Source organism: Humulus lupulus, chromosome 6, assembly GCF_963169125.1.
Source record: "Humulus lupulus chromosome 6, drHumLupu1.1, whole genome shotgun sequence".
Classification (NCBI taxonomy): domain Eukaryota; kingdom Viridiplantae; phylum Streptophyta; class Magnoliopsida; order Rosales; family Cannabaceae; genus Humulus; species Humulus lupulus.
This window is the reverse complement of record NC_084798.1, coordinates 101035460-101048557: the sequence shown is the minus strand read 5'-3', so window position 1 is coordinate 101048557 and position 13098 is coordinate 101035460. Positions and strand designations below refer to the sequence as shown.

General features: G+C 36.8%; 1 long non-coding RNA gene across 1 annotated transcript; it reads right to left on the bottom strand.

Annotated features, from left to right (window-relative positions):
- Positions 1 to 9444: 9444 nt before the first annotated feature.
- LOC133784137 (uncharacterized) lies at positions 9445 to 12438 on the bottom strand. Its single transcript, XR_009871151.1, has 3 exons — positions 12352 to 12438; positions 12165 to 12235; positions 9445 to 9764 (listed from the first exon to the last, which is right to left on the bottom strand). It is a non-coding gene; the product is annotated as an uncharacterized LOC133784137 (long non-coding RNA).
- Between the last annotated feature and the right edge of the window lie 660 nt (positions 12439 to 13098).

The following is a 13098-nucleotide window of genomic DNA, read 5'->3' as shown; positions in this document are numbered from 1 at the left end:
GTCCGCCATTTCCCGTTAGGTTTCGGGACCAACACCGGGTTGGCGACCTAATCGGGGTAGAAGGCATCTCGAATGAATGGGTTTGCCTTCAACCTGTCGACCTCTTCTTTTAGGGCCTTCTTCCTGTCGTCATCCAGGAGTCTTCGCTTTTGCTGCTTCGGGGGAAAGCTTTTGTCAATATTTAGAGCGTGGCTTACTACATTCGGATTTATCCCTACCATATCCAAATGTGACCATGCAAAAACATCCTGGTTCTTATTCAAAAAGCAAATTAATTGCTATTTTGTTTCTTCTGGAAGGTTTTTCCATACCTTTACTGTTTTTGGGGGGTATACTTCTTCGAGCCTAACCTCTTCGAGCTCTTCTAATGGCTCGAGTTAAGCTCTTTCCTCTATTCTCGGATCAATTTCTTCGTCTACCTCGAAGACTGTTCCGTCCTTATTCTGAATTATGACAAGTGTCTGTGCGCTTGTCTGTTTCTTTCCTCTAATGGAGATGCTATAGCATTCCCTTCCTGCGAGCTGGTCTCCTTTCAGTGTCCCGATGCCACTAGAAGTCAGGAACTTGATGGCCAAATGCCTTACAAACGAAACTGCCCCCAGGCCTACTAGGGTGGGTCTCCCGAGCAGTACGTTGTAGGCCGATGGTATATCTACTACAATGAATTCCATCATCTTGGTTTCTGAGACCGGGTAGTCTCCCAAGGTTACAAGGAGTTCAATAGATCCCATACAGGCAATCCCTTCTCCTGAAAAACCGTATAATGTCGTTTCATAGGCCTTTAGGTCACGAAGCATGAGTCCTATCTTTTCTAAGGTGGCCTTAGAGAGGATATTCACTAAGCTCCCATTATCAACCAGGACTCGGTGAACCCTCTTGTTCGCGAGCGGAAGGGTGATGACCAGCGGGTCATTATGAGGAAACTGCACATGAGATGCGTCATCCTCAGTAAAAGTTATAGGTTGAGATTCAGCCCTCTGGTGTTTCGGAGTCCTGGGTTCAGATTCGTAAGGAGACCCATCACCAGTTTTCAGCTCATTCATGTATCATTTTTGGGCGTTCCTGCCCGATCCTGCGAGATGAGGTCCCCCCGAGATGGTTACAACATCTTCTCCATCAATCGGATGGGGTCTCTCATCTTCCCTTTCTCGAGAGTTATTGTTTTAGGCGGTGGTGCAGCTGCCCTCTGACTAGTAGAAGCCTGATTGGGATTTTGGTTTCTTACATATTGCCTGAAATATCCTCTCGAGATCAGGCCTTCAATCTCATCTTTTAGTTGCCTGCATTCATCGGTTGTATGTCCGATATCTCTATGGAATCTGCAGTATTTACTAGAATATCTCTTTGCTTTCTGGTTCCTCATGGGGTCCGGACGCCTGAAAGGGACCTGGTTCTCATTAGCCAGGTAGATATTCTCCAGAGACTCATTCAGCTCGGTATACACTTTGTACACGGAGAAATATCTTTCCCCTTTCTTCTTCTTTCCCCCTTTCGCTTCGGGATTATTCCCTTCATTCTTCTTTCTTTTAGAAGGGTTATCCATAGGGGGTTTCAAGGTCGTAGGGTCTGTCGAAGTCGAGGCAGAGTTTGTGTTTGTTGTTGTAGTTACGGGCTGAGAGGCCATATTCAACGCTGACCTCGCCTCTTCTACATTAACAAACCTCTGAGCTCGTCGATTGAACTCGGTTAAGGACCTCATGGGTTTCCTCTACATATCTTCCCAAAGAGGGCTTCCAGGCATTACCCCAGCTCAGACAGCCATTAAATGGTCGCTGTCGTCTACGTCACGAGCTCGAGTGACTTCCAAATTGAACCTTGTAAGGTAACTTTTCAACATTTCATTTGGCTATTGCCGGACATTGGTCAAGGCAGATGCCTCGGGCCTTATTCCAATCATGGCTCTGAATTGCTTCTTGAAATCTCTAGATAATTGATCCCAAGAAGCAATTGAATGCCTCTTATTTTTTCGAACCAGTTTTTTGCTGGTCCTGTGAGCGAGGCTGGAAACAGCAAGCATCTGAGCTCGTAGCTCACATTACTCACTCTCATAATTGTATTGAACGTACTCAAGTGACTGCAGGGATCAGAATTCCCATCAAATGGTGGGACATGAGGAATTCAGAATCCTTGAGGAAACGAGGTGTTGAAGATATGGGGGGCGAAGGGTTCGAGTTCCTCATCGAACTCTTCGTCCCGATCCTGACCTCGTTCATTTTGTGAGAGCCTGAACGCTCTTTCCAGTTGTACGATCCTTTCTTGGACTTGATCCATGGGAGGTCTGACTTGAAACTGGTTATCATTGATCGCAATTCCAACTTCGCGCCTCCGCATAGGATTCTTGCGTCCATTGAGGTGATCCCTCAAGTCTGGGTTTGAGGAGTTATCATTGCCTCGATTCTGGTTCAGATGTTCCCGTAAATTTGGGTGATCCCTTCGATTCCCAGTATTTCTGCGTCCATGGTCATACATACTGACCGATCTAGTATCTCTTGAGCCTTCACTAATATGGCTCGTCGCGCGGTTGTTTCGAGATGGGTTCCTTTCTGGCTGTCTCATCTCGATAGTGTAAGATCGAGACATTTGGCTTCTCGTGGGTTGGGTACCTCTATGCTCCCTAGCGGTCTCCCCATTCCCATGTTTTCGCCCTGCACGCCTTTCCCTATCATCTTGAGTCGGTTGCGTGTTTCTCCGAGTTGGTGAGGGATACCTTATCGGCGATGGTGGGTGCCTTATGGGTGATGGTGGCTGCCATCCATTACGGGGCCTAGAAGGTCCCGAGTTTGCCTGTGCTGGTTCAGGAACGTTCTGCGTGTTACCAGGATTTTGGGTCCGAGCCTCCGTGGGGGCTCGGTTATTCCCAATCTCGGCCAGTACCTCAGCAGTTGAGTTGGCAGGAGCTCCAGCCCGGGTATTTCTCTGGGGCCTTGGGGGAGCGGGCTGTTCTGCAGGTGGTGGAGGTTGCTCCATTCTTCGTGTGGCAGCATTTTTTAAAGGTCGCCCACGAGGCCTACGTGGTGGAACATGAACATCTCGCGGAGGTGGAGCTTGGGCCTCAGGCGGAGGCGGGGGCTGAGCCGCCTATGCCTCAGTAGCCAATCTGGTCAGCTCCTCGTTACATTTCTTGGCCTCTGCCAACTGCTTTCGCAACTGACGGTTTTCAAGCTCCACAATAGGGACATATCATTCAGGGTTGTAGTACATGTCCTCGTCATCCCTGGGGGCCGGTGGTGCTAGTGGTCCTCGAGAGTCAGAGGACCCACTCCTCTCATCTGAATTCGAATTCATCATCGGCTGCTTCCCAGGGTGCCGGGGGTAGTCAACTTCCTCTAAGATTTCCTCCTTAGGAATATTGGGATCATTCGCGGCCATAGTTGACTCAGGGAGGCTTCTTCGACTGAATAGACTCACGTACGTACTGCTTAATGCTCTCAATGAATGCACCAAATTGTTGACGCCATTTTTTGTCAACTTAAATCGTAGAGCAATTAAACAACATTTACTATGAAGCAAATGAATAATGAAGAAAGATAAGAGGGTTTTTACGTGGTTCAGCAGTTAACTCTACCTAGTCCACGAGTCTGTATTATTAAGGCTTAAAGATTTCTGGAAATTCTTCAGAGATGAATTACCCAGAGCTTATTCTTCAGCCAAAAGAAATCTCTCCTTTACAAGTGGTCATTCCTCCTATATTTATAGGGGAGGTTACAGAGTTCATTCCCACATATTTCGGGAAGATATTCTGTATATCAATTTAAATAATGACATTAAATACAATATCTCCTACATATATGGAAACGTCCCATAAGAATCGGGAACGAATAACAGACTAAATAATATCCCTTAAATGTTGGGATTGTACAACAATAAATATGTTCATAAGTAACGGGCTATCCCAGATGACTCATCGGGTCTTCGAGATCAGCGATCGACCCTGTGGCTGTTGAGACTTATGGTATTGCTACGAGATTTCCATCCTACTTCAGGACATGCTCGGAGTAGATTGACACTATCGAAGCCATCATACTCGAGCCTGCACATCCCAAGCTCAGACTGTTTAATTTGAAGGCAATCGATAACGGATGTATCCCAATGTCATGTCATTTCGAACTCAGAAAGCATCCCGTGGTTACACATCTTCGAGGTCGTTATTTTACTTCGGAGATCTTACAGCTGGACCATACAATGTTTCATACATTTCGAGCTCACACTTGACGAGTCCAGTTTTCAAGGTCATAATCTCTGGTCTCGAAATCTGGATGTAACAAGGAGTAGATGGGAAAGTAGAGACTTTCAAAGCAAGGCTTATAGCCAAAGGCTACACACAGAAAGAAGGGGTTGATTATGAAGAAACTTTTTCTCCTGTTTCCATTCTAAAATCCATTCGTATACTCTTATCCATTGCTGCGTGCATGAATTATGAGATTTGGCAAATGGATGTCAAAACAGATTTTCTGAATGGCTACCTTGACGAAACCATTTACATATCTCAACCAGAAGGGTTCGAAGTAAAAGGTCAAGAGCAAAAAGTTTGCAAGCTTCTTAGGTCCATCTATGGACTCAAACAAGCTTCTAGATATTGGAATCTTATATTTGATGACACAATTAAAATGTTTGGTTTTCAACAAAACATTGACGAACCATGTGTCTATAAACAAATCAAAGATGGTGTAGTAGTATTCCTTGTTCTTTACGTTGATGATATATTACTTATTGACAATGACGTAACATCATTATCAAAGGTAAAGAACTGGTTAGCTGAACAATTCCAAATGAAAGATTTGGGAGAAGCCAAGTATGTTATGGGCATTCAAATTCTTAGAGATAGACAGAACAAGAATTTGGCACTGTCTCAAGCAACTTATATTGATAAGGTGCTAGAACGCTTTAATATGCAAAACTCCAAAAAGGGTGATGTGCCAACTTGTTCTGGAGTAGTCCTTTCCAAGGAGCAGTGTCCCAAAACACCTCAGGAAGAGGAAGATATGGGATAGTATCCCTATGCCTCAGTGGTAGGCAGTCTTATGTACGCTATGCTATGTACAAGACCTGACATTTGTTATGCAGTAGGGATAGTCAGCTGTTATCAATTCAACCCTGGTTTGAGTCATTGGATTGCAGTGAAGAATATTCTCAAGTATCTTAGAAATACTAGAGATTATATGCTTGTATATTTAGGTGGAGACCTGAACCCCACTGGTTACACTGATTGTGATTTTCAATCAAACAGAGATAGTCGGAAATCGACTTCTGGATCAGTGTTTACTCTTGGAGGAGGAGCAGTAGTCTGGCGAAGTATTAAACAAACCAGCATTGCAGACTCCACCATGGAAGTCAAGTATATAGCAACTTGTGAAGCAACTAAAGAGTCTGTGTGGCTCAAGAAGTTCTATTTCGATATGGAAATAGTGCCAGATATGGATAATCTACTAGTCCTATACTATGACAACAGTGGGGCAGTTGCTAACTCAAAGGAACCATGGAGTCACAAGAGGGGAAAGCACATCGAGAGGAAGTATCACTTGATCAGAGAGATAGTTCACTGATGAGATGTTGTAGTTATGAAGATAGCTTCAGAGCATAATCTTGCAGATCCTTTCACAAAGACTTTATCTATGAAATCTTTTAAGGAGCATGTAAGAAACATGGAAATGAGAGAGGTGCCTCTTTTTCTCTAGGGAAAGTGGGAGATTGTTGGGAATTGTTCCCTGAAAGCATATGTAGTAGACATTGTTTTTAAGAAATAAATAAATAAATAAATTGAATTTGATATGCATATATTTTATGGACTATATTATTCTGTGATAATATTAAGTAAATATCAGAAAAATTCCTAAGTTCATATATGTGATCTCAACCACGTATTGGTACGGGAGCATTGTGATTGAGATAAATGAACTTGAATAGTTCGTAGTAAAATAAAGTTATGGAATTTTTAGATTAATTATTGCAAGTACGGTCCACTAGTACTATGATACATGTGATCTAGATCCGGATTACTAGTGTAGTAGGACACTTTAGTGGAGGTGCTTTATATATATATTAGAGAATATATAGAATTGTACCAGATATGTTTATTAATACTTAGTTAAATACCGTTTCGAAGTATTAACTAAATATATCAACTGATGGTCATATACAAATAGATCTTAATCCTGAAGTTACTATGAACTCTTGTTTATGTTATATGAGTTCTTTAATTTACTCGTTAGGGTTTGTCAGAATGATCAGGCTAGAAAATTTTTGTTTTGGGAACTCATTAATGTAAATGGTTGGGGACATAGTATACAGATAAGGAATCTACACCTTCTCATAAGAAATTGAATAATGGTTCTCTTAAGGGTTGACTTTTGGGACTGAAATGTTATTGAGCTCAAATTCATAATTTGGTTATGAATTAACCTTCACTAGTAAAGTCGATGGTACTTAAGGAAACAAGATATAATTAAAAGGGTAAAATAGTAATTTTATTCTCGGTTAATTATGAACCATTATTAGAGGGTTAATTTGTATGTAATGATTATATCAATGGATGCTTTATTGTTATAATTACAAGAGTGCAGTCTCGTATTTATAGTGGAGTAATCATGAGATTAATAAATTTAGATTATTTAATTAAAGAGTTTAATTAATAATCACAAATTTATTGGAGCTTGGACTTATAGGTCCATAGGTCCCCACAACAGCTCTATCAACACTATTTAAGACAAGATTTGATATAAAGGATAAAATGGTAAAATGACATTTAAGAAGAATTTTGTTCTTCGGGCCAAATATGCAATTATGTGATAATAGTGGTTAATTAATTAATTACAAATTAGTTGTAATTATCAAAATTAATTAATAATTAATTATTGTATAATTTTTGAAATTATATAAATAATTAATTTATTATAATTTTCGAAATTATAATAAAATAAATATTAAAATTTTGAAATTATAATAAAATGAATATTAAATTTTTGAAATTAATATTTAATTAAAATTGGTTTTAATTTGTTAGTATAATTAATTAAATATCTTTATTTGAGTGGGAGATAATAATCTGACAAGTTCAAATTGGATTTGAATTTAAAAAGATTAATATTTATTCAAATAATTAATTATATGTGATAATTAGTTAAGAAGAAAATATATTCAAATTTGAATTAATTATCAAGTTGTTGGATTTTATCTGATAAGGTAGTTTGGATAAATAATTAAATAATTGTGGAAAAATCACATTCCCTTATTTTATAGGGTGTTGCACGACACACAGTCCCTGGCTATAGAAATTAGGAAATGGATTTTCACTTTTATTTATTTATTTAATTAATTAATGAAAAATTCAAAAAGATAAATTGTAATTGGTTACATATTTATTTTTTAAATTGAAATATTTTTGTACGCCCTGATTTTCCCACGGGCTGATCAGCGAGCTGAGATACGGCCTAATCATGACTACCACGTGGACATCCTCAAGACCGGAGCTGCCGTCATAAGGTCCTGCCTCCTTAGCTCGGGATAACCTAAGGGTTCGCCAAAATTGCTTAAGGACTGAGTCTGGACTCTGAAGGCCGCAGGTCGAGGGAAGCATCCAGCTCGTTGTACGGGCTGGAGTTGGAGGCTGTGACCTTTTATAAAGTCAATCACGCAAGATAAACATGCATATATCAGACATCACGTGTCTGATATACCCCTGACTTCTTGGACACGCAGCAAGAACGTGCGTATTCAGACACCCACGATTGGGTTGGGCCGTGCGGCCCATTATCCCCTTACCTATTGATTTGACCACACTTATGTGTCAGGTTTAGGAATTAATCATGAATGTCACAGAGTTGACATGATAGGTAAGAAGGTCACGGGATGACCTTCTTACCAACTCCCAGGTGCCTTCTCCTATAAATATGGAGACCTTGGGAGTTAATAGGGGTTGGATTCTCTATTGTAAGAAATACCCTGTAATCAAATACCCAGTATATAGCAATAATACTGACTAGTGGAGTAGAAGGATTTTAACCTTTGAACCACTTAAAAAACGTATTTTGAGTCACCATTTCATTTCTATGATCACTCATCTATTTCGGTTCAATCAAAGCGCTAATCCCTTTCTCTTCTTTTCTTAATTACCTGTTGGCGAAGAACTGCGTCAACAATTTTCTATATACGTTAGACTTATCAGAAAATAAATAAAATATACTCAATACTCAATTATTCGCTCTAAAAAAAGAACGATACTTTCCATCTCTCCCTGAAAAGATACCGAACCAATCTCAGGCTTATTTCTTGATCTCATGTGTTGAGTACATCAAGTTGAATCAGAAATATACCATCCTTTATTCTCTAAGTGCCCACACACTTCTTGAAGTGTAGAGAACACTGTGGAAGATCTTGGTGTGAGTACCTGGGAGCGGCTTGGATAGGAAGATCGTTTATTTTACGAAAAGATAGCAATGAAACTTGATAGGCATCAAGAGGTATGTTCTTTATTCTTTTCTTGTTTATGATTAATGTATGTATATTAATGGATGCGCATATTTAAAAGTAGTTTAAATATGTTACAAAAATTTTGTTGTACACTGGGCCAACCCATCACACAATTCCACTGCGTATTAGGAAACTTGTTCCTAACAACGTCAACTATGGATTCCGACTCCTCATTCGACTCATGCAATCTAGAGTTTTTCCCCGAGGTCGCCCGTCATGAAAACCTCTGCCCAGAACTGGAAGAGTTCACTCACTATAGAATAACAACCATCCCCCTACACCTATAGACTACATTAATGATGTGAAGGATAAATTGGAGGAGAAGAAGTTCAAGATTTGGCAAATCAATTTTGAGAAAAGTATCTTAGAGGAATGTAACAATTCAATGGAAGTGAAGATATTGGAGCTGGAGGCCGAAATAGTTGAATGATGCAAGGAATTAGAAGATTGGGATAGAGTTCTTCCATGGCCAACTATCAAAGGTTGTCCCAAGTAGTGGATGAACTTAAGTCGGAGGCAGTGACTAGATACCAACAACATCTAGATGAAAAAGTGAGCAATATGGTCGGCGTACGTGTGCAAATGGAAGGTAGAAGAGGATGAACAACTCTGTCTTTTTAACTTCAAAATTTTATGATATTAACCTTGTCTAAGTTTGTCCAAGTGGGCGGTTCATTCTATTCGTTTGGCTGACTATCAATGGTTTGTTAGTTTTTAAGTGCTGTTCAATTAGGTTTGGTTTGTTAGTTTCTTGATGTGACCTATGTTACAATGACTTGTTTGTCATCTTATCTGACTAAACCTTCGTAATATGGCTTTGTAGAACATTTGATAATTAATTACTAACAATATATGGAATTATGTTTACTAGTATTAATCTAAATGAATGTCAGAGTTACACTTGAGGAGACTTAGTGGGTGAATCTTCCCATCATGAACTCTTATATACTATGTAAAACACCATAACCTAATGCTTTGTAAAACATTTGCATACTCATGAATTTATAGGAGAAAAAGCCACTAATTGTAAAATCCAAGTGGGGCCTTGCTAAAACATGCAAGTTGGGCCCAATAGTTTAAAAAGAAAAATAGTAGTTTTCATGCAATATCCTTAAAAATAACCAAAGTTCAAGTCCCACTGATAAGTTCCGAATGTCAAAATAAACATAACATTATTTTTAGAAAAATGGCGTTTAAACTGATCGTTTCTTGTCCATAGGATGCCCCCACACCATACACACCATGACGATAGAACTCCCCACATCACCATGCGTGCCATAGAGAAACCTATTTGCTACCTGGAAGGGAAAGTAAAGGGGTGAGCTAAAAACCCAGTAAGGAAGTACAAACAACACATAAGTAAAACACAACAAAACATATTTACATCATACATCATAACATCATTATCGTATCAGCATCATTATCGTAAACATAAACATAATCATCACAACATTGGCATCATATACAAAGTCATCATCATCATAACATCATATCTTTGTGAACATGGCCCACTAATTTGTCCATGTCACCTCTGGAGGTAAACATGATCTTTGGTCCTTGAATAACCTCAGCGCATCTGCCCTTTGAGTTACGTCTTCATATCCTTAGTAACTCGGGTTACGTCTTCACATCCTTAGCAACCCCTTTATTGTTGAGTCGCATTCATCACGCTAACAACCATTCATAACATAGAGCATTCAAATGACGTACAGTCTAGTCATATCAGCACAATATAACATTTCATAATTCATATTACGAAAGTATCATCAATTATAACATTCTTATTCATACAAGCCAACCTTACCATTCACAGCATTAACAAACAAAATTTCTATCTAACTTCCTTACCTCAGGTCCAAGCAAAGCAAAAATGACAACTTCACAACGAGCCTATACCATAACCAAATAACATCCTTTAACATCACATAAAACTCTATTTTGCCCACTCATATAACCTATGTGAGCATGGGCCACGCACACATGGTGAAAACCACTCACAACATCCAAACTAGGCATAATTACACATAAAGTCATCAAAAGAATAATGCAATTTATACCTATATTACATGCATGGTCTTTCTATAAAAATCATATGGTTGCATAATAGGCATATTTTTTAGCGTAAAAGTTCATTTGCATGCGACATGCATACGTGAGAACGTTGTTATAAAATGATGTTAAAAACGATAATTTCTACACGCTTATTTCTATCGTTTTAAAAATAACATGGTTTGATTACCATCATTTATCTTTTTAAAATCACTAAGTTGATTGAACCTCTTAAGACATTATTTTATTTCATAAAATAATTTATTTAACCATTTAAAAATATAATAATTCCATTATTTACTTTTAAATTCCATAAAATAATGACTAAAAATTAAGTAAAAATACTTATAATTTAACATGTTTTCTTAAAACAACCTTATAATCCAATTAACAATTTTACATACTTAATGTGAGAAAAAGTACAATTTTTAGATTTAAGAAAAATACATTTTTACTTGTATTATTTTTTTAAGACTTAATTTTAAATAGAATAAATTCATAAGTGATAATCTCATAATTATTGTAAAATATTTTAATAAACATTCAGCCATTATTTGATTTACTTAAAAAAACACAAGTAAATTAATTTCAACATTTTTCTTAATTAAAATAAAGAAAAATCATAACTATTAAAATGAACACTCATAGTTATATTGAAAATACAACTTTTAATATTTTCATAGTTTAGGGCATTAATTTATTTCAACATACACATCAAATTTCTTTTATTAAAAATACAACCTCACATTTTTTTATCAAAATTCCAGCAACTAAATATATCCTCAAAATCCCCATTTTTTTTTTTGAAAAACTCATATTTTCATCAAAATATAAAAAAAGCTATAGGTAATTATTTGCTCAAAAATATTATTTCAAGGCATCTTAAAATCTTCCATTTAACTTCTTAAAACATCAAAGCACTTGCAAAATTTACTTAAGCATTCAAAAACATTTTTCTCATCATTTTGACACTTTTTATACACAAAATAAGCAAGTACTATACATCATGAAATTCATTCTTTTCATCATATTTCACAAAATTCATACATATTTATTTAACATGTTTCTACACCTCTTTAATCATTTTAATGTTACCATTAGCATACAATAATTCATCAAACCACCTTAAAATATTCTCACAAATCATAATCAAATAATCATCTTTAACCTTGTCTTGATTATAATCTCTTGACATACTTTTATGCAAGTAATCCAAGGAAGAACAAAACTAATATATATCCTTTTAAAATCTTACAAACAACCTATCATGTTTCTAAGATTTTTAATAGACATAAAAACATAAAAAAATAACAATCATGCTTAAACATAATCCTTAGGCCAAAATTCCCATAGCCCAAAATAATGAAATCCTTTCATGTTATTTCAAAAATATTCATTATCCTTTTTAATAGATCACAATTTAAAACCTTTACCAACCCTTTTATACATGACTTTTTTTTCTTTCTAACATACAATAATAACCATACAAACAAAACAACAAGAAACATTTTTCCATCAACCAAATCTACAAGATCAACAAGGATACCAACAAGACAACATCCCCCATCATCAATATATATTGACCACAAACCCAAAATACCATGAATACCCAAGATAACATGAAATTAATAGGGCTAAAGATCCATTACCTCTCTTGATTTGTAAAATCAAGAATACACAAGATAACCAATACTCAAATTATATCACCCCCTGTTCAAGCCTAGGGTTTTCGAAAACCAACATGAGGAGAAGGAGAAAACCAACTATCAAACTCTAGTAAAGAATACAAGAATCAAAAGAAGAGAAATTAAGAAAACATAAACATAAGAGACATACCCTAGAATTGATTCCCTCTTCTCCTTCTTCTTCTCCTTCTCTCTCTAGCTCACGCCTCTCTCTCTCTCTTCTTCTCTCTAGTTTTGGCAGCCCAAGAGCATAATGGCTCTCTTTCCTTTTTCCTTCCCTATTTATTCTAATTTACTCATAATAACCTAATAAAATAAAAGGGTAAGTTTCCTATTCCTAATTATTTTCTCTTAATTCTTATTTAATTGATTTTATTTTTAATTGGTATGGATTAAAGATGACAACATCTCTTCCATTTTAACCAATATTCACTCAAATAAAATAGGAAAATAATTTCCCCTTTCCCACTATACTCCACACGTCCAAACCCCTTTCCCATTCCTTTTTTTTTTCTTTCAAATAAATAATTAAATCTAAATAAAAGGAAACTACAAGTGTGTAGAAAATTCTACACATGTGCACCATGCAACCATGCACATGCACACACTCAATAACTAGGGTGCATCATTACCTACCATGCACCTTAGTGCATTCAACCAAAACTCAATTAATCACATTTTTAAAATAAATAAATAAATAACATTTAACAATTAAATTCACAAAATTGTACCAAACAATTCTAACAATAAATTTATATAAACAAACAAACAATTAAATAAAATAATTCACAATACTTAACAATCAAATATAATAAAACACAAAAATTTAATAACTATTTTTTTTGGTGCACTACAATATACCCTCCTTAATAGGAATTTTGTCCCGAAATTCTTTCTT